Source organism: Mustela nivalis, assembly GCF_964662115.1.
Source record: "Mustela nivalis genome assembly, chromosome: 1".
Classification (NCBI taxonomy): Eukaryota; Metazoa; Chordata; class Mammalia; order Carnivora; family Mustelidae; genus Mustela; species Mustela nivalis.
Window position 1 is genome coordinate 12549271 of NC_139020.1, and position 22506 is coordinate 12571776.

At 45.3% G+C, this 22506-nt stretch overlaps 1 long non-coding RNA gene across 1 annotated transcript in view; it reads left to right on the forward strand.

Annotated features, from left to right (window-relative positions):
* Nucleotides 1-45: 45 nt before the first annotated feature.
* LOC309861342 overlaps nt 46-22506 on the forward strand; it is a 73268-nt gene continuing 50807 nt past the window's right edge. Inside the window, exons 1-3 of the long non-coding RNA XR_014309887.1 lie at nt 46-145; nt 1290-1532; nt 6661-6712. This is a non-coding gene — a long non-coding RNA (uncharacterized lncRNA). The remainder of the gene's footprint in view (nt 146-1289; nt 1533-6660; nt 6713-22506) is intronic.

Genomic DNA, 22506 nt, shown 5'->3' on the forward strand with positions numbered 1-22506 from the left:
GGCCGGGGGCGGGGCCACGGGGCCGCGTGGGGAACCTTGCGTCCCGCGCCGCCGGCTCCCTCCGCCCGGAAACATGGAACTGTGGAAAAATTCGGCCTTTCTCTTCCAGTCCGTAGATCTCTGTGCGCGAAAGGGGAAAAATGAGGTACACGTGGCACGCGTTTGATACTCTACGTCACTTTGTGTGGAAGCGTCAGGGGTTGTAAGGGCATAGTCTCGTCTGTGCCTCAGGAACTGGGACGGTCGAGCGCGGCGCTTTTTGTCGTTTCGTTGGTCGTCCTGCGTTCCGGGCTTGGCGACGGTGTGGAAGCGGCGCGTCCTCTCCCCGCCCCGCCTTTGCTTCCCTGCAGTTTCCTCAGCCCCTGGCGCCCGGCGTTACCAATCTGGTGAGCGGAATCCTGTGTTCTTGTCGCCTTTTCCCTGCTGGACGAGGCCCACCGCCGGGAAAACACCAGAGCGCCGGCGCCGTGCCTCCCGCACCTCGCTCGTGTGTTGTCGGCTCTACTGCCTCGACCGTCAGGGAGGAGGCAGACGGGGCGCCAGTCGTTCCTCCAGACCCGCAGGCTTACTCAGCCTTCAACGGAGATATTTCTCTCTCTCTCTTTTTTTTTTTTTAAGATTTTATGTATTTATTTGACAGAGATCACAAGTAGGCAGAGAGGCAGGCAGAGAGAGAGGAGGAAGCAGGCTCCCCGCTGAGCAGAGAGAGCCCGATGGGGGGCTCGATCCCAGGACTCTGGGATCATGACCTGAGCCCAAGGCAGTCTCAACCCACTGAGCCACCCAGGCACCCCAAGGGAAATACTTCAAAAACATGTTATGAAATGAGCCCACAGTCCAAAATGTGTGCATTTTAAGGATAAACCTACGCACTGTGCGCTCAGAAATGTCTAGAAAAATGTACAGGAGACTGCAGCACCTTTTACTGAGTTCTCTTAGAATATTTTTTTTTTCACAACGGGCCGTTTTGTTTGCAGCGATAGCGCTTTGAGAATGCCACCCACCCTCCCCCCTGACACCCGCACTTTTGTTGGGGGAGTAGTTTGATAAGCCGTGGGGGGCTGGGGAGCCTGGCAGGGGGTAGAGCCTTCGCCTTCCAAGTCCACAGGGCATGCCTGAGGGAATGCAAGCAAAGGCGGCTGAACTGTGTTTGCAGGAAGTGCCCAGCTCGCCTTCGCGTGGCAGCGGGCGTTAGACTCACCCAAAGGGCGCGTTTCATTGCAGGTGGCAGTGTTTGACTGGGTGGGTCCGGGATGGGAACCCAGAACTTGCTCTTCTAACACTCGCAGGTGACACCGGTGCCGCTGGTCCAGGACCTCATTTTGAGAACCTGTGATTCGCAGGTGTTCCTCTTGCCCAGTGAAGCAGGCAAATTGGGGCCAAGAGCTGGACATACCTGACTCCAAAGAAGAGATGGGGAAAGAGTCCTGAAAAGAAAAGTGGAAACAGGGAGACCAGGACAGGGACCAAGAAGGGACAGACTGGAGAAGAACCCTCTGCCTCCTGGGGATTTCTGTGCTGTTTGCTTTGTGGTATGATCCTCCCCAATTCCTGACAACTCTGCACCACAGTCCCTGTTTCCCTCTAATGCAGGATTCACTTGTAAGGATGACAAAATACTGAGGCCTAATTCAGTGCCAGAGTGGAACAAAGACAGGGGCTGCTTCAGCCTCATCTGGGCTACACTTTATCTCAATTACTTCTTAAGACCCTCAGATTCTAAGGCGTCCTCTGATTCTAAGGCGTCAGAGATACACAATCCACATTTTTCCATCAGCCTCTAGAAAGTGCACATATTTGTAATTTTCCTGCTTGTACTTACTAGTATTCTCCAGATAATTGGCATATGCTACTAAGTTGCATAAATGTGCAATTGCTAGCCAAAGGGCCTTTGCCCAAGGTCTAAGTTTCTTTGGGTTCCAGGAAGTGAGAGAGTCTGGTTTCAGTTCATTGTATGAACTTGCCAGCGGACCAGCCCAGGGACCAACCCCTGGATACAAAGAGCAGCCCTAGGTCAGGGAGTTGGTCCTCTTTGAGATACTCCCTTGAAGCCGGGACAGCCCCGTTTTGCTCAGTGGAAGGGCTTTGTCTCCTACAGGTTTCAAGGACCCTGGAGATACTCTAAAATCATTGCCAGTGCTGCCCCTACCACCTGGGCAAGGGAGTCCCTGGCCCTGGGCCCTGTACTTTAGAAGGCCCTGTTCTGTCCTTCCCTAAGCCCGATCTCCTGTGGGGGAGAGTCTGTGGAGCCAAGAGGGTGTTCCTGCCCAGAACCTTACCCCTCCTAGAACAGGATTAAGGAATTTAAATACAGGCATACCTCATTTTTTGCTCTTCACTTTAATGCACTTTGCAAACATATTTTTTTATGAACCAAAGGTTTGTGGCAACCCTGATCAGGCAAGTCTGTGGACACCATTTTTCTTTTCTTTCTTTTTTTTCCCAAAGATTTTATTTTTAAGTAATCTCTACACCCAGTGCCAGGCTCTAACTCATAACCCTGAGCTCAAGAGTTACCTGCTCCACTGACTGAGCCAGCCAGGTACCCACGGGCACTGTATGTCCAGCAGCCTTTGCTCACTTCATTTCTCTGTGTCACGTTTTTGGTAATTCTTGCAGGATTTCAGACTTTTTTATTACCCATTATATTTGTTATGATGATCTGTGGTCTGTGATTATGAACTAGCTGATAGTTCAGATGATGGTTAGCATTTTTTAGCAATAAGGTATTTTTAAGTTAGGGTATATACATTGTTTGAGACATAATGAATGCTCTTTTTTTTTTTTTTAAGATTTTATTTATTTATTTGACAGACAGCGATCACAAGTAGGCAGAGAGGCAGGCAGAGAGAGAGGGGGAAGCAGGCTCTCCACTGAGGAGAGAACCGGATACAGGGCTTGATCCTAGGACCCTGAGATCAGGGCCTGAGCCGAAGGCAGAGACTTTAACCCACTGAGCCACCCAGCCGCCCCTAGACATAATGAATGCTCTTGCACGCTTACTATTTTGTAGTGTAAACATAACTTTTACATGCACTGGGAAACCAAAAATTTCACCCAGCTTGCTTTATTGCAATATTCACTTTATTGCAGTGGTTTGGAGCCGAACCCACAGTATCTCCAAGGTATCTTGTGATCTTGAACAGTATTTGTGTCCACCTACAGCAGGACATCTTAGTCGTGGCACTGTAACATTTTGGGTCAGTTAACTACTGTGGTGGCTGACCTGTGCTTCCTTGTAGGATGTCTACACATCCCTGACCTCTACTCACTAGAGGCTCTTTTTTTTTTTTTTTTTTAAGATTTTATTTATTTATTTGACAGAGAGAGATCACAAGTAGACAGAGAGGCAGGCAGAGAGAGAGAGGGAAGCAGGCTCCCCGCCGAGCAGAGAGCCTGATGCGGGACTTGATCCCAGGATCCTGAGACCATGACCCGAGCCGAAGGCAGCGGCTTAACCCACTGAGCCACCCAGGCGCCCCCCGACTAGAGGCTCTTAACACCCATCTCCTCAAGCCGTGACAGGTCTCCAGAAATTGCCAAATGTTCCCTGAGGGGCAAAATTGCCCCCAGTTGAAACTACTGTTCTAGAACACTCATTGAAGACTTAAGACTTGGCGATTTCTTAGCATCCTCAGCCTATTTCCAGGACCTAGACAAGCTAAAGATGGTACCACCGTGGGTATACATCTAAATTTGACCCCTCGGTGCAACAGGGAACCTGCAGTGGGGAAAAAAGGAAAGACCAGGGACAGGGAACTACTCTTCTCCTATTACCAAGTTCCTACCTAGAACTCAAAGAAGCCCAAGAATGCCATATTTGAACCTGCCTTGCAGGTCTTTATTAAGATATATTTGTTAAAACAGAAGATAGGATGTATTTTTATCTGGCTGTTAACTTGGTTTATATTATTTAAATATCTAGTGTATGGTGTGAGGGCCTCCATTTGTGCTCTTGCCCCAGTCCGGTAAATATTCAGGCAGGCCTAATCATTTTAACCTTGAGATTCCATGGTAGCTTTGGAGTGTTTCTGCCCCAAAATTTCATCCCCCAGAGTTCATGTGTTTCAAACTGCGGTGTGACCAGAGTACTCAGGTAATTTTGAAAAGTCACTGTCGTACCAGGCCAATGCTACTGAGAGTCATCCCCAAGAATTCGAAAAAATCCGAAAGTAGCCTGGGTTGTCTTGAGCCCCAGAATGTGGTCAGAATCTGACAGTCAGAATGGGGTCCAGGTAATCCAGAGAGGCTTTGATTTTATAGGGAATGATGGGGAGGGATAGATGTCTCAGATATCAGGCAGCCTGTGTGGATGACTGAGCAGCTTACGGCCTGTGTTTCCGGCATTCCTAAGAATGAAAGTCAACGTGTGGGGACTTCTGCAGTTAGGGTGTGAGTGAGGAGGTAGACCAGAAGTTCAGTCTTGCATTTCTTTTCTTTTCCCCTTCCTTCTCTTCTTTGCCCAGGGTTCATTTTCTCCACTTTTTCTCATTTATCTCATCTTTTTCTTTCCCTAAATCATTCTTATTTCTGTGACTCAAGGCAATTTCCTCTTTATACCTTCATCACTCTCAGTAAATACATAGTTTTCTGTTAATCTCCTTTACATCACATGCCACAAAGGGATTATTACCACGGCCCTTGCTTATGAAAGACATATTTTTAAAAAAGATTTATATATTTGTTTTAGAGAGAGAATTGGAGGGAGGGGCAGAGGGAGAGGGGCAGAGAGCATCTGAAGCAGACACCCCGTTGAGCCCGGAGCCAACGTGGGGCTCCATCTCAGGATCCTGAGATCATGACCTGAGCAGAAATCAAGAATTGGACACTCGGCCCACTGATCCACCTAGGCACCCTCAAAAAGGCATATTTTTATGTGAACTATAGGAAAATGCTAGAGCTAGGGAAAATCCAAGAGAAGGAAAGTACAAACAGAGGTTTTTTAATGCTAAGAAATAAATGCACTAACAACTAGGAAGCCAAGGAGAAACAGAAATGGCGTTAGCTAGTTCTGCCGGCCTATACTAAAACCCCGATGTCAGTAGATCCCCAAAACTGACACCTATTACCAATAAACCCTGTAGGAAGATTATATCACAGAACCATGAAGTATCTGAGGCATTCTTAAAAGTTGGAAAGTGAAAAGGGTAAAAATTAATGTAAATTGTTAGTAAGCAGGAGTGAACAGTCTGTGATTAGAAGTTTGCAAACTGTAATTGCAAGTTAACTATATATTTAATAATCTTGTCAGAACCTCTGTCATAGGCTATATTTTTAGCAGTTCTAGCCTGTGCTCTGGCTCCATCGGGCCCACTGTGTCTTCCTGAATATCCTCCTCTAGACCTCAGCTATAAATCAGAGGTACCTGGGCTGCACATTAGAACTACCTGTGAGCTTTTTTGAAAACACGGGCTTACTGGGTGCCTGGGTGGCTCAGTGGGTTAAGCCGCTGCCCTCGGCTGGGGTCATGATCTCGGGGTCCCAGGATTGGGCCCCCTCATCGGGTTTTCTGCTCAGCATGCAGCCTGCTTCCCCACCCCCTCCGCTGCCTACTTGTGATCTCTGTCTGTCAAATAAATAAATAAAATCATAAAAAAAAAATAAAGAAAAAACACTGGGCTTGGGCCCAATTACATTCAAATCTTCAAATTGTATGTATACATGTTGCTGTAAGACATAAGAATCTAACAGTGTTTTGGGGAGCCTGGCTGGCTCAGTCATTTGAGTGTTGGACTCTTGATTTCAGCTCAGGTCGTGATCCCAGGGTTGTGGGATCTAGCCCTGTGTGGGGCTCCATGTTCCACAGAGTCTGCTTATTTCTCTCCCTCTGCTCCGTAACTCACCCACCCCCACCCATTAGCACGCCTCTTTCTCTCTCTCTAAAATAAATAAATATATAAAATCTTTTTTAAAAAAAATGATCCCTAGGATATCTGAGTGTGTGGACTGACAGGAGGTGGGGTGAGACTGAAGGCAGCAGAGTCCCCATTTGGGAGCCACGATAAGGTCCTGGCCTACGGCCATTACTGGAAAAAAGATAATTGAAATGCAATGCAAGCCTCAGTGACTATCTAAAGTGAGGGTGGGGGAAGGCAAATGTAGTTCCCCTTTTTCAGGCTTGGGCCACCGGGGTTGATGGTGGTGCCATTTACCAAGAAAAGCAAGTAGAGGGATAAAGATCCTCATTCAGGAAAGGGTGCATCTGGAGTACCTGAGGGAGTTAGAATTGCCAAGGTGGAATTGTCCACTTGGCTGTGGGTCTGAATCTCAGGGTCACATCTAAGTCTGGCCTCTGTCTCAAATTTACCGCACATGCTATTCAGGTAAAGCTAATGTAGTTATTTATGCCCTCTAGGGGATGTCACTATCTTCATGATCCTCTACTACTTTGGGTGGGTAAGAATCAGGTATGACTTGGATGTGCCAGTGATGTTATGTCAAGTTCATTTGGTTTTAAATAGTCCTTGAGACCAGTGATTTGCACACTTAGTATAAGAATTAGGGGGAAGGCTTATTAAAACCCAGATGGCTGGTCCCTACCCTCAGAAACTGTTAAAAAAAGAAATTTTTTATTAATATATAATTTATATACTATTTTAAAAACTCATCTATTGTAAGTGTACACTTAAGTGATTTTTTTTTTTTTTTTTGTAAATTTAGGTGGCTGGCCATCATTACCAAAATGCAGTTTTAGAACATTTCCATTAGCCCAGTAAGTTTCCTCCTGCTGGTTTTTGCTTAATCCCTTCTCCCATCCCAAGCCCCTGGCAACCACTGATCTGCCTTTTTCTCTATGAATTTGCCTTTTCTGTGTGTTTCTTATAAATGGAACCATACAATATGTAGTGTTTGCATCTGGCTTCTTTGATTTCGTATTTTTTAGAGCTTAATCTGTGTTGTAGCATGTAGCAGTAGATCATTCGTTTTTATGTCTAAGTGGTAATTTATTATATGGATATACCACAACTTGTTTTTCCCCTCAAGTTGCTGGACATTTCGATTTGTTGTGGTTTGAATTGTGCCCCCTCCACAATTCATAACTTGAAGATAACCCCATGTGACCTTATTTGCAAATGGGGTTTTGTAGATTCCTGATCTATGGACTCTTTTATCACTAGGAAACATCTGTTTTTGTTTATAGTAATATTTCTTGTCTTTACATCTATTTTAGCTAATATCCACATGGGCCACGCAACTTTCTTATGGTTGCTTTTTTCACAGTGTATCTTTTTCATCTTTCTACTTTCAGCCTCATTCTGTCTCTGAATCTAAGTGTGTCTCTTGCATACCACATATGTTTGGACCTTGCTTTTTGTATCCAATCCGAATCTCTCCACTCTTCATTTGGGATGTTTAGGCCATTCACATTTACTGTAATTCATAATATGTTTGGATTTACATTTTCCATTTTGCTGTTTGTCTCTGTCTCTTCTCATCTTTGTTTCTCTGTATCTCATTCATTGCTTTCTTTTGTGTTAAATAAGTACTTTTGGGTATATCATCTAAATTCTCCTGTTAACTTTTCTTACTGTGTTAAAATGTATTTTCTTAATGGTTTCTCCCTAGATTTCAGCATCTTAACTCAGCAAAATCTAGTTGAGACTAATACTAATTTAATTCTGGTAAAATATAGAAACTTTACTGCAGTATAGCTCAATTTTCTCCCCTCTCCTTTGTATTATTATTGTTATTACATTTATATGTGCTATAAACCCAACAATACAGTGTTATGAGTATTGTTGGACACAATCTTATGTCTTGTAAAGAAATTAAAAGGAGAAATGAAGCAAATATATTTATAGAGTCTTCTATATTAACCTACAGTATTTACCATTTCCAGTGCTTTTCATTCTCCCCTGCGCATCCAGTTGTCAGCTGGTGTCACTTCCTTTCAGTCTGAAGGATTTCCTATAGTATTTTCTGAAAGGCAAGGCTTTCATGACTTCCACTGACAGTGCCACTGGCCATGGGCATCACCCACTACGGCAAATCCTGTGAGCCCCCCTCAGCCACAGTGGCATAGCTACCAGCCCTCACGACGTGTCCTTCCCTGGGAGAACCTCTACCACCCACTGGGCTGGAGGGGAAGGAAGCAGTGCTAGGCCAGGATGCCTCAGACCTCTACTATTCTTACAGTTCAGCAGTTTTGAAGCATAAATGCTTCTCAAATTGTCCTATGCCTTTGGTTGGTTTCCAGAACACTGAAATTGTCATTCTTATCAATTTTGTCTAGCTTTATATGATAGTTGCATTCTGGGGAGAGGATTTGCTCGCCTTTCCACTTGACCATAGCCAGAAGTCAGCTTTGTCCCCTTGTATTTCTGACTCATTAGACCTGGGTGAAGCTGGAGAATTGACGTCTTAGTGAGGGCCCAGGTAATACTGCTGGCCCAAAGACCACACTCTGAAAACCATTGCTTTAGATTAACTCAGAGTCTTTTAGATACTAGAACAGCTTTCTCATAAACTCATTATGAGGACACACAAAATGTTATTTAAAATTTCTGTAGAGGGGCACCTGGGTGGCTCAGTGGGTTAAGCCTCCGCCTTAGGCTCAGGTCATGATCTCAGGGTCTTGGGATCAAGCCCCGAGTTGGGCTCTCTGCTCAGTGGGGAGCCTGCTTCCTCCCTCTCTCTGCCTGCCTCTCTGCCTGCTTCTGATCTTTGTCTGTCGAAATAATTAATAAAATCTTTAAAAAAAAATAAAATAACATAAAATTGCTGCAGAGTTGGGCACCTGGCTGGCTCAGTCAGTAGACTCTGACTTGCTCTCAGGATTGTGAGTTCAAGACTCACAGTGGGCATGGAGACTATTTTAAAAAAAAGTGCTGCAGGGGAACAAGACCTAGAATAAAGCCAGTTAAGAGATTTCTTTTTGGTAGGAACTTTTTTTTTTTTTAAGAATGTATTTATTTGACAGAGATCACAAGTAGGCAGAGAGGCAGACCAGGTGGGAGTGGGCAGGGGAGCAGACTCCCCGCTGATCAAAGAGCCCAACATGGGCTTGATCCCAGGACCCTGGGATCATGACCTGAGTTAAAGGCAGAGGCTTTAATCCACTGAGCCACCCCTGGTAGGAACTTTTGATAGAAGTAAAGGTGTCTAGGGTGCCTGGGTGGCTCAGTGGGTTAAGCCTCTGCCTTCGGCTCAGGTCATGATCTCAGGGTCCTTGGATCGAGTCCCACATTGGGCTTTCTGCTCGGTATGGAGCCTGCTTCCTCCTCTCTCTCTGCCTGCCTCTCTGCCTACTTGTGATCTCTCTGTGTCTAATAAATAAATCTTTAAAGAAAAAAAAAAGAAGTAAATGTGTCTAAATAATATTGTTAGCCTCAGGTTCAAAAAGGCCTGTCAGGTGAATAATTGTCTATTCGGTGCCAGCCTGATGGTTAGCTGTTCGGGTGATTCATAACAAGATAGCATAGGTAAATCTAACTGTCTACAGAGGCTCTTAATCTCATCAGAGTCTATGAGAAAATTGCTCTGTCATTTTCTCAAAAATGCTAGTTACTCTCCAGAGGAGGTTGTAATTATCCCAAACACCACAGTGCTCCACACTGTCTTCCTTTGACTGTGGACAGTTTCCTATGTCACTGGTAGATGCAACATTTCCTCCCATTCCCGTGATTGCACTCCGGAATGGACCCAGGGCATCTCACTGGCAGCACTGGAGGAGAGCTCCTCCTACTCATGTGATGTCACTAAGGTCCTTATAAGTTTCTGCTGCAGAGCACCTGGTCCAGTCTGGTTCTGGACTGGTGACGACCAGATATGGCCAGTCCCACCACTGTCGACTGTGGTTCATACCATTTACCTTGTCTCCAAGTGCCCACTTCTTGCACTGTTCTCAATCTTCTGCTGGTCTACCAGTTGACCTGGTCTTTTTGTAATCTAACACTGGGCCCACAGAATCTTCTGGATGCTGTAGATGGCTAGGCATAGTCAATGTGAAGCTCTTCAGACTTCCCTCTCCTGACTTCTCCCTTCACATCCAGATGTGCTGGCCTGGCACCATATTGAAATGTCTCCCCACAGGCCCTATCCCAGACTTTTGATCTTCTTCCACTCTTATATGCATACCATGAACACTCTTAAAGTTCTCAAGATCTTCTATTTTTTTTTTAAGACCTTCTATTTTTATCTAGATGTTTCTACCTCAGAACTCACAGGAAGGGACACCTGGGTGGCTTAGTTGGTTAAGTGTCTGCCATCGCCTCAGGTCATGATCCCAGGGTCCTAGGATCGAGTCCCGCATGGGGCTCTCTGCTCCGAGGGGAGTCTGCTTCTCCATTTCCCTCTCCCTCTTGCTCCTCTGCTCGCTCTCACTCATTCTGTCCCTCAAATAAATAAAATCTTAAAAAAAAAAAAAAAAAAAAAAACCTCCCAGGGAAAGAGAAAGAAAGGACCCATGTGGCTCATCCATGTGGCTTGCTTCCTCTCCAGCTCTCCTTTTCCCTCTCCCCACAATATTGAAGAAAAAGTGTTCCACTTGCTCTGTCTCAGAGGATCTCAGACTTTCTCTGAATCAGAACCCCCTGGAGAGTTAAAGCGCAGATGACTCTGCCCCCTCCCTCCAGAGTTTCTGATTCAGCAGGTCCGAGATGGGGCCCGAGAATGTGCATTTCTAGCAAGTTCCCAGTAGATAACTGCTGCTGATGATCTGCTATTCACACTTTAAGATCTCGGGCGCCTGGGTGGCTCAGTGGGTTAAGCCTCTGCCTTTGGCTCAGGTTATGATTTCAGGGTCTTGGGATGGAGCCCCGCATCAGACTCTCTGCTCAGCAGGGAGTCTGCTTCCTCCTCTCTCTCTCTCTGCCTGCCTCTCTGCCTACTTGTGATCTCTGTCTAATTAAATAAATAAATAAATCTTTAAAAAATAAAAAAAAAGAACCACTGATTTCTACCTTCTATGCTGGTTTCTTGTTACCCCTGATTTATAGTAAAATTCTATCATCTTTTTATAAGGGTTGACTTTTTTTTTTTTTAAAGATTTTATTTATTAATTTGACAGAGAGAAATCACACAAGTAGACGGAGAGGCAGCCAGAGAGAGAGAGAGGGAAGCAGGCTCTCTGCCGAGCAGAGAGCCCGATGCGGGACTCGATCCCAGGACTCTGAGACCATGACCTGAGCCGAAGGCAGCGGCTTAACCCACTGAGCCACCCAGGCGCCCCAAGGGTTGACTTTTGATTTGTTAATGGATGCTAACGAACTTAAGGTTTTCAAACTATTATCTTCTATAGCTTACTGTCCAAACTGAGGCACCTTTGGTGGGGAAATCAATTGATACTTAAAATAATGCTAAGACCTGGTGCACCTGGGTGACTCAGTGGGTTAAAGCCTCTGCCTTGGGCTCAGGTCATGATCCTGGGGTCCTGGGATCCAGCCTGGCATCCAGCTCTCTGCTTGGCAGGGAACCTGCTTCCTCCTCTCTCTCTGCCTGCCTTTCTGCCTACTTGTAATCTCTGTCTGTCAAATAAATAAATAATAATAATAATGCTAAGACCACAAGCAGAGATGGGACTGTGCTAGACAAACCAGGATGGCTGGTTGCCTCATGCTACAGCCTCAGGAAAATCAGCTTTTTTTAAAGCAATTAATTCCTCGTTCTGGGGCTCAACAGCCTCTCCTTTTCTGGGACAAAAAGGCCCATGACTCAAACTTGCAGGTGGGAGGCTACTGGGGAATGTGATTTCAGAGAGAAACAAAAACACAGTAGTTTCATGTTTTCACAACACCATCTGCATCATACATACTTGTAGTTATCCACCTGTAGTCCTGAAGAGCCTGAATAGCCTGTAGCCACTATAAATAAAGACAGTTTGCATTTTCCTCCTGGCACAAGTCCCTACCAGCTCCATTGGTTATCAGCCTTTCGCCTCATCCCCAGGTGTCCTTAGTTATTTCTGGGCATATCCAGAGCATCGGCTCACATGTGTCCACAAAATCAGAGTATCAGCTGCAGTTTTCACATGCTCTGGCTCCTTATCCCCATCCACAGTCCTCAGAGCCACCTGGAGAAGTTTCATCTCCGCTACTACCCGTCGTGAGGACACCCAGTTGCACGCCAAGGATGCTGCCTCCACATGCTCCTTAGTCTGATGCTGGAGCGTAGCTGGGTTTTATGCAAGCCTTCCCCCCATATCCCTGTTTCCTGGGCCCCAAGTTAGATATATTTTGAAGGCAACATCAGTAGGATTTGCTGATGGTTAGGATGTTGGGTACATGAGGAAAGAGGTCCGGCATGATTTCAGAGCTTTGGCCCAATGCATGAGGTTGTTATTAATTAAGGTGGTTGCGAAGGCTGCAGGTGGAGCAGATCTGAAAGAAAATGGCAGTGGTTTCATCTCGGATATAGTTAAGTTCATGGTGTCCGTTAGTTATCTAAGGAAAGGAAGGTGATAGTGGACCTTCCTTTTCAACGTCTGCACAATTACCATAGACACAGAGTCGAACTGAACCTTAAAGATTGTTTTCCAGGGCTGCCTGGGTGGCTCAGTCGGTTAAGCGTCCTATTCTTGAGGTCATCATGTCAAGGTCATGAGATCAAGCCCTGAATCTCTCTCCCTCTCCTGACCCCCCTGAAAAAAAGAATTATTTTCCAGTTCCGTCAGGCACTGTTGATCACCAGCCCAACCACCCAGATTTTGTTTCAGAGTCTGTCCTCCCCTGTGACTGGAGGAAATAGGAAATCTTGATTGTCTAAACCAGCCAGGGTCACCCCATTCTGTAGGTCAGTGATGAGTTTAGGGGTAAGCCTGAGACCTACCCAGTCCAGTGAGACCCGAGGAGCATGCATGTGGAGGCTTCTGGGAAATGTTCCCTTTCTATAAAAAAGATCTGCAAAATGAAGAATTGGTCAGCTTCTTCTGGATGTCCTACGACAACTGTCTTGCAAATGTGACCTGAGCTAAACTGATTAAAACAAGCTGAGGGGGGCCAGGCTGAAAGATGGCATCTTCTAGCCCGTTGATTAACTAGTTGGAACCACCCATCTCCAGAACTCTTCTTCAATATACCTCTTCTTCATCAGTTAAGCCATTTCTAGATGAGTTTTGCTCACCCATTAAAGCATCCTAACACAACATATGAGGGGAAGGTCATCCGAAGGAGGAAACCATAGCCAGGCAGTAAAGTAGGAGGTCCAGGTAATTACCGGCAAAGTCAGTCCAGTGCAGCAGCAGGATTTCCAGTGCAAGGACCTGACTTGCTCAGGAACTTTCACAAGAAACTGCTTGTTTGGTCATAGATCTGTACTTTTTTTTTGCCAGTGAGGGCAGGATTTCCACATGTGAGGGCATTTGCACCAGTGGCCCTTGTGGGATGGGCATCTACTCCTAGCTTGCCCCTCCTGCACTGGGCTTTTCCTTGGCATCCAGAGAAGAGTCCAAATTGCTCTCATGCTCCTTATCCCATGCTGTACTCACAAGCACCTGTTAGAAGGCCAGGATGATATCATAATTCCCATTTTATAAATTGGGGATTAAGACTCAAGGAGGTGGGGCGCCTGGGTGGCTCAGTGGGTTAAGCCTCTGCCTTCAGCTCAGGTCATGATCCCAGGGTCCTGGGATCGAGCTCCGCATCGGGCTCTCTGCTCAGCGGGAAGCCTGCTTCCTCCCTCTCTCTCTGCCTACTTGTGATCTCTGTCTGTTAAAAATAAATAAATAAAATCTTTAAAAAAAAAAAAAAAAAGACTCAAGGAGGTGGTCATAGCCTTGAAAGGGTAAAACCCAGACTTTCTAAATTCTAGGCCAGCACCCTTCAATAATACCAGGGAATTTGTTTTAAAGTCTAAAATAACATCTTATTGTCCTTGCTTGATTGCTCTAATTTTGCATGTTAACCACGATTAAAGTAACTCAATAAGATTACCATGAGTCTTGATTCAAACATAACACACACTGAGTACCTAAGGTCTGTAGGATATGTTTGGTTTTACCAAACTGTCCAAAAATAACAGTAATTTTTTTAAAAGATTTTATTTATTTATTTGACAGAGATCACAAGTAGGCAGAGAGGCAGGCAGAGGAAGAGACGGGGAAGCAGGCTCCCCACTGAGCGGAGAACCCCATGCGGAGCTCGATCCCAGGACCCCGGGATCAAGACCTGAGCTGAAAGCAGAGGCTTTAACCCACTGAGCCACCCAGGCACCCTAACAGTAATCTTTTTTTTTTAAGATTTTATTTTTAATTAATCTCTACACAGTGTAGGGTTTGAACCCACAACCCTGAGATCAAGAGTTGCACGCTCCATTGACTGAGCCAGCCGGGTGCCCCCCCTTCCCAAAATAGCAGTAATCTTCCTTCATATGCCACTTGCTCTGGACTCCTTTTTTCCCCCTCACAGTTTTCTTACAACATGTGCTTTCTGTTAACCTTTCGGTGCCTTAGAGAACAGGGCTCAGAACCACATTAATTCTAGAAGCAATCTTTTTATTACTCTTGACAGTGAACAGGGATTTAAATTTATAGCAACCTGTTGCACATGCATTAACTGTACACGTAGGGGCATGATCGGTTTTTCCTCTTGCGGAGCTCTTCATGTGCACGGGACTGAAAACCCTGAATTGGCTTGAAGTGAGAAACTAGTCCAGTTTTACCAAGGAATATAATAAGTCAAACCAGATTAACTGAGTGAAAAAAATGGTTCTTAATAAATTGGTCTTATAAATTGAGAGTGAGTATGGAATATCCTTGGTCTTATAAATTGGTCTTATAAATTGAGAGTGAGTATGGAATATCCTTATTAAAAAATTAAAATAAATAAAATATTTATTATAAAATTTTATTTATTTATGTATAAAATAAATTTTAAAAATAAAATCTTTTTTAAAAAATTAAAAATAAGATGAGAAGTATTCCATAAATGCTAAAAGGCTGAATTTTCCAAAGAACAATTCATATTTTAAATGTTTCAGTGAAGTCAATTGTAACAAAACATGTTTGACTTGAAAGTATGTTTATCTTCTTTATTATTTGTGTAACACATTTTTTCTTTAGATTTTATTTATTTATTTGACAGACAGAGATCACAGGTAGGCAGAGGCAGGCAGAGAGAGAGGAAGGGAAGCAGGCTCCCCGCCAAGCAGAGAGCCCTAGGTGGGGCTTGATCCCAGGACCCCAGGATCACAATCCAAGCTGAAGGCAGAGGCTTTAACCTACTGAGCCACCCAGGTGCCCTGTGTAACACATTTTATAGTGAAAACACCGTTACCCAGGAGATCTGGGGTTGAGTGTTGATTCTTCTCTTTGGTGTTCCTGGATCTCAGTTTCTTCCTCTGGAAAAGGAGGAGTTAACAAGATGTCTGCTTCCTAAGGCTGCTGTCACAAATTACCACAGACTTACTGGTTTAAAACAACACACCTTTCCTTTCTTATATTTCTGGAGGTCAGAAATCTGATGGGGATCCCACTGGGCTAAAATCAAGGTGTCAGCAGATCCATGTTCTTTTTTGAGTCACTTAGACTGAATCCATTTCCTTGCCTTTTCCAGTATCTAGAGGCTGCCTGCCTTCCTTGGCTCCTGGCCACTCCCTCTATGTTCAAAGCCAAAGGCAGCAATGGCCAGTTGAATCTTTGTCACATCGTGTCACTCTGACACTGACTTTCCTGCCTCCCTCTCTGATTTTTTTTTTGAAGATTTTATTTATTTATTTGACAGAGAGAGATCACAAGTAGGCAGAGAGGCAGGCAGAGAGAGAGGAAGGGAAGCAGGCCCCCCGCCGAGCAGAGAGCCCAACGCAAGACTCGATCCCAGGACCCTGAGATCACGACCCGGCCCAACCCACTGAGCCACCCAGGCGCCCCCTCTCTGATTTTTAAAGGGATGGCATTGGGCCTACTTTCATGATTATAGTGATCCGGCTCATCCAGAGTCATCTTTTTTGTTTTAGGGTCAGCTGATAAGCAGCCTAAATTCCCCTTTGACACATAACCTAATATATTCATAGGTTCTAGGGATTAATATGTGGACATCTTTGGGAACCATTATTCTGCCTACTACACTGGGCAATCTCTTAGCTCTTTCTAGCTCAAAATTTTATAAAAAAGAATCAGTATAAATGTCCACTATTACTTTGGCTTTAAAGGGCAAAAAAAAATAAGCTGGGGTTTCTGAGTAGCTCAGTTAAGTGTCTGACTCTTGATTTCAGCTCATGTCATAGCTCAGGACTGTAAGTTTGAGCCCTACACCGGGTTCCACATTCAGCAGGGAGTCTGCTTGGGATTCTCTCTCCCTCTCCCTCTGCCCCTCGCCTTGCTCTTGCACACTCTCTTCTCTCTCTCTCTCAAATAAAGCTTTTTAAAATATAAAGCACAATAAATAAAGCTCAAATAATTAGGTTATAAAGAAATAGAACCATTTTTATTGTCTGACTTTTATTTAATTTTTTTTTTTAAGATTTTATTTATTTATTTGACACAGAGAAAGAGAGATCACAAATAGACAAACAGGCAAGCAGAGATAGAGGGGAAAGCAGGCTCCCCGGGCGGAGCAGAGAGTCCAACACAGGGCTTGATCCCAGGACCCTGAGATCATGACCCGGGCCAAAGGTGGGGAGGCTCAACCCACTGAGCCACCCAGGCGCCCCATAGTATTTTATTTTTTTTAAAGACATTGTTTATTTGTTTGACAGAGGGAGACTCAGCGAGAGAGGGAACACAAGCTGGGGGAGTGGGAGAGGGAGAAGCAGGCTTCTTGTGGAGCAAGGAACCTGATCTTGGAACCCTGAGATCGTGACCTGAGGCGAAGACAGATGCCTAATGACTGAGCCACCCAGGCACTTCTTATTTTATTTTTTAGAGGGAACTATATTCATGTAGTTCAAAAACCAGAACATAATAAGGACTAGCTTCAGGGTCTCGCTCCCTTCCTGAGTAATGTGTGTATACCATCGTTTATTGACTTGATCCCTTCTGTATCAATTTCCTACATCTACCATAACAAATCACCACAAACTGGTGGGTCAAAATAACAGAAGTTTATTCTCCTATAGTTTTGGAGGACAGAGGTCTAAAATCAAGGTGTCAGCTGAGTTGTGATTCCTCCAAAAGTTCTAAGGGAGAACACTTCCTTGCCTCTTCCATTTCATGGCTACTTCACTCCAATCTCTGCCTGTGTGGTCACATGGCTTTCTTCTCTGTGTGTATGTCTGTGTGTCCTCTCTTCTTATAAGGACACCAGTCCTTGGATTTAGGGCCCACTGTAATCCAGTATGTTACCATCATTACTAACTACATCTGTGAAGACCCTATTTCCAAAAAGGTCATGTTCACTGGTACTAATGGTTTGGACTTACCTTATCCTTTGGGGGTAATATGTCAACCCGTTACACGTCTGGACAGACTTATTGGTGTTTCCCATAATTTGCTGGTAGAACAGATGCGTATTTTTTTATGGACTTGCATGCATAGTCTCATGGACTTGCAAAACGTCTCTAAAGTACGAATCCCTGCAGGTATTACATGCTGAGTCGTAGGTTTTTGCCAAATTGTACTTGGAAAAGGTTGCATCGGGATGCCTCGATGGCTCAGTCAGTTGAGCAACCGACTCTTGATTTCGGTTCAGGTCACGATCTCAGGGTTGTGAGATTGAGCCCCATGTCTGGCTCTGCCCTTAGGAGTCTCCTTAGGATTTGCTCTCTCCTTCTCAGCCTGTCCCTCCACCTGTTCCTGCACTCTCCCTCTCCAATAAATCATCCTTTTTTAAATAATTTTTTAAAGATTTCGTATTTATTTTATTTAAGAAAAAGAGAAAGAGGGGTGCCTGGTGGCTTAGTGGGTTAAAGCCTTTGCCCTTGGCTCAGGTCATGATCCCGGGGTCCTGGGATCAGGTCCCACATCGGGCTCTCTGCTCGGCAGGGAACCTACATCCTCCTCTCTCTGCCTGCTTCTCTGCCTACTTGTGATCTCCGTCTGTCAAATAAATGAATAAAATATTTAAAAAAAAAAAAGAGAAAGAGAACAGCATGAGCAGGAGGGAGGGGCAGAGGCAGAGGGAGAGGGAGAAGCAGGCTCCCCACTGAGCAGGGAGCCTGACACAGGGCTTAATCCCAGGACCCTGAGATCATGACTTGAGCTGAAGGCAGTCGCTTCACCAACTCGGACACCCACTTGCCCCATAAGTAAATAAATCTTTAAAAAGGAAAAATCCCTTCTTTAAAAAACAAAAAAGGTTGCTCTTATTTTCATTCCCACCCTCAGTGTTTGTTTCCCTGGAGCCTCACCAGACCTTTGTAGGATCAGTGTCTTTATCTACCCATCAGAGCTTAAAAATAAAATCTTATTTATTTTAAAGATTTTATTTTATTTATTTGACAGAGAGCGAGAGCGTGCTGCGAGAGAGGGAACACGGCAGGAGGAGTGGGATCCGGAGAAGCAGGCTTCCGCTAAGCAGGGAGTCCGAAGCGGGGCTGAATCCTAGGACCCTAGGATCATGACCTGAGCCAAAGGCAGACGCTTAACGACTGAGCCACCCAGGAGCCCCTAAAATCTCATTTAATTTCCATTTCCTTAATTATTCGTGCAAATGAGCACACCTACACGTGTTCACTGTCTCCGTAAGTCTGCGAATTACTAGGTGTTTCCTGTTCCGCGTTGAGCTGCTGTTCTGCTTTTTATTTACTCCATTTCAGACACTTTAAGGGCTTCTTTCTTTAGGCCACCATCCTTTCTTTGTTCTGCCACTTGATTGGAACTTGATCTTGTACAGAAACCTAAGGCAAGGGATTGTGTGAAAGGATATATCTCCGGTGAAGGGGTATTAGCTTCTCAGTGTTGAAATCATTGGATGCAGCTGTGCTGTGGGCATTGAAAGCACCTAATAAGATTGTGGCTCTGGGCTGGGTGCAGTTTCTGGACACACACACTTGCAGGGCATAAATAGTTACACCAGAAACGAGATGTGTTCGAAAGTATGTCTGTAGGTGGGACTTTCTGTGAACCTGCGAGAAGGCACATCCCTCTCTCTCTCTTTAAATGAGAGGGCTTCAGCTGGGTCATCAAACTGGTGGCAAACATCCAACAGATGACCTGTCCATCCTGACTTTTTCTTGCAACAGAGTCATTTAGTCTGTAATTAAGGAAAGCAAGAGGGCAACTCCCCTCTGGGCATATACACAGAGGAACTGAAAACGGGACCCGAACAGCAATCTGTACACTCATGTTGACAGCAGCGGCTCTATGTGCAGTAGCCAAAAGTTGGAGTCAACCCAGGTCTCCATGGACAGATGCATGGGGTAAACACGACATGGCATAAGTAAGTTACAGTGGAATACTATTCAGTCTTAAAAAGGAAGAAAGGAAATCCCGTACACTTGCTACAACATGAATGAACCGTGAAGGTACCTCTCATTCTGATGAGTGGCATAGGCCAGACACAAAATGACAAATACTGGATGATTCTACCTGTTGGAGGGACCTAGAGTAGTCAAGTCGTAGACACAGAAAGTAGGGTGTCTGGGGCCTGGGGTGCCGAGGGCTGGGGGTGGGGGGAAGGGAGAGCTGTTACTAAATGGGTACAGAGTTTCAGTTTTGCAAGACTAGAAGAGATCTGGAGTGGGATGGTGGTTGTGCCTACTCAAGTATGAATGCACTTGGTACCACTAAACTGAGTACTTAAAAATGGCTCAGGTCGGGGGGCCCATGTGGCTCAGTGGGTTAAGCGTCAGACTTTGGCTCAGGTCATGATCTCAGGGTTCTGGGATCGAGTCCCCATGTTGAGCCCTCACGTCTGGCTTTGCGCTCATCAGGGATTCTGCTCGTCCTCTCTCTGCTCCAACCCACTGGCTACAAGGCCTCCTAGAAACCAGAGATGGCTCCTTGACCAGAAGTGGTAGTGCAGAGCACTGCTTGGAGCCAAAAAATGGGTGACTCACTGAACCCCTGTGTTGCGAGGTCCCATTTTTGTCGTTGAAGGAAAGCACTGTAGAACAAGGTTTGGGGTCGCTTGTTCAAATTAGAGGCGTGGGTGGTGGCCACAAAGTCCTTGCACTGTAGATGATTAAGGAGAAAGGGTACTTGCCCTTCCCAGCTTAAAGCCCTTTAGTTTGCAGTTAGAGTCTCGAGAAGGAGGATTTTTTGCCCTGGCTCTCACACCAGGCCCTCATCAACCCACCCCTTCCCAGCTCTCCACCTCCAACAAGGAGGGATGGCTAATTTGCATAATTTACTTATGATATTTATTTTTCACTCTGTCCTCCCATGTCAGGATGTAAGCTCTCATGAGTGCAGAGACTCCTGTCTATTGTACTGCCTGGTGTTTTCCAAAAGTCCAGATCAGTGCCTGGCAATCAGTAAGCATTTGAGAATGAGTGACTTGTACCTGTACTCCAAACAGCTGGTTGGATATGAGAACTCAAGGCCTCACACAGGGACTGGACACTTGTCTTCTCCCCTGCCCCCTTTGTCCAGCAAGCCAAGATCCTCTGGTCCAGAGATCTCGGATAGGACTGAGGAAGAAGGAGAGCTGCCTAGAAGGCCCCACTTGGGCCTGAAGCCCAAACTTGAGCTACCAGCCCTGGGGGAGGGAGCTGGGGATGGGGTAGGAGAAGAGGGAGACGCTGACTTTTACCCGTGTCCCCTTTAGAGCTTTTTTTGACTTTGCCATGTTCACGTACTGTGTTAACTTTTCCAAAATTATTATAGCTTTTAAAAATGCCTAACTATTGGGCACCTGGGTGGCTCAATGGGTTAAGCCTCTGCCTTCGGCTCGGGTCATGATCTCAGGGTCCTGGGATCGAGCCTCACATGGGGCTCTCTGCTTAGTGGGGAGCTGCTTCCTCCTCTTTCTCCCTCTGCCTGCCTCTCTGCCTACTCGTGATCTCTCTCTCCATGTCAAATAAATAAATAAAATCTTTTTTTAAAATGCTTAACTATTAAAAAAATTATTAAACAATAAAATAAATACTACTAAGCAAACTTTTACAAGTTATAAGATTCATCTTTGGGGGCACCTGGGTGGCTCAGTGGGTTAAGCTGCTGCCTTCGGCTCAGGTCATGATCCCAGGGTCCTGGGATCGAGTCCCACATCAGGCTCTCTGCTCAGTGGGGAGCCGGCTTCCCCCTCTCTCTCTCTGCCTGCCTCTCTGTCTACTTGTGATCTCTCTCTGTAAAATAAATAAATAAAATTTAAAAAAAAAAAAAAAAAAAGATTCATCTTTGGCTGGGACTTACAAGGCACCCAGCCCCAAATCAGGGAGCTTATGTTATACCCCACATCACCAAACCAAGACTTAACCGAACTCCAGTTTTGGCTCTCCCAGAAAGGGACTCTTAAACCAGTCAGGTCAGCACTAGTAGGCAGTCCGCCTGACAGACCCCCTTCGTCTCCTAAAAGGAAAGTGACCTTGCAGTAACCAACCCGCTTTTTTGTCGTGTACAACTTCCTTCTTCCTGCTCACTTCTGACTGTAACACTCTTCCATTTTGTGCAGCTCCTCAGGGCTCCCATCTGCTAGAATGGATGCTGTCTGATTCCAGTCGATTTTTGCTGAAAGTCTAAAAATGTTTAATATGCCTCTGTTTACTTTCAACAAGACTAAAGTAAACTTATTAGTTCTCAGAGTTTTTTCCTCCAGTTTTAAAAATAACTGAAAGCCATCTCATAGGGGTGCCTTTCTTCGACTTTGACTTCACCTGGTCACCATTAAGTCTCTCTCTAGTGCCAGCAGAGCATTGCCACAGAGTAAACCCTTAATAAATATTTGATGAATAAATTAATTGGTATCAAAAGAAAATTCAAGCTGCTTATGTTCCTCAGTTCTGTGTTTTGCTAAGGAAAGGATATTTGCGTCAAGTATGATACTGTGAGTGAATATATGTTTGGTCTTCTTTCAGGTCTGGCCCAGAGCTCCTTAAGCCCTTAGAATTCCCTAAGTGTTAAGAGCATTAATGAAGTGACTTTTGGATGCACCTAAGGATGGGAACTGGCTGCCTGAGAACCAGCCATGTGATTAGGGGGTTAGAACTAGAAGTCCTTGACTTACACTAGGGGGAAGTCCTGGACATTGGATCAATCACCAGTGGCCAGTGGTTTAATCAATCAAACCTATCCGGTGATGTCTCCGTAAAAACCTAAAAGGACTGGTTGAGAGAGCTTGTGGGCTGGTGAACATGTGAAGATTTAGGGAGAGTGGCCCCCCTGGAGAGGGCATGGAAGCTCCACACCCTTTCTCCAAGCTTTGCCCTGTGTGTCTCTTCCACTTGGCTGTTTCTGAGTTATATCCTCATATAATGAACCAGAAATCCAGTAAGTAGCATGTTCCTCTTAAGTTCTATGAGCTGCTCTAAGAAATTAATCAGGCCCAAGGAGAGGGTCAATGGAACCTTCAGTCTATAGCTGGTCAGTCAGAAGCCCAGGTGATAAACTGGACTTATGATTGGCTTCTGAGGCTGGGGGTGGTGGGGAGACAGTCATATTAAGACTGAGGCCTTCCCCTGTGGCGTCTGATGCTCTCTCTGGGTAGATACTGTCACAACTGAGTCAATCTGTAGGACACCCAGCTGGTGTCCAGA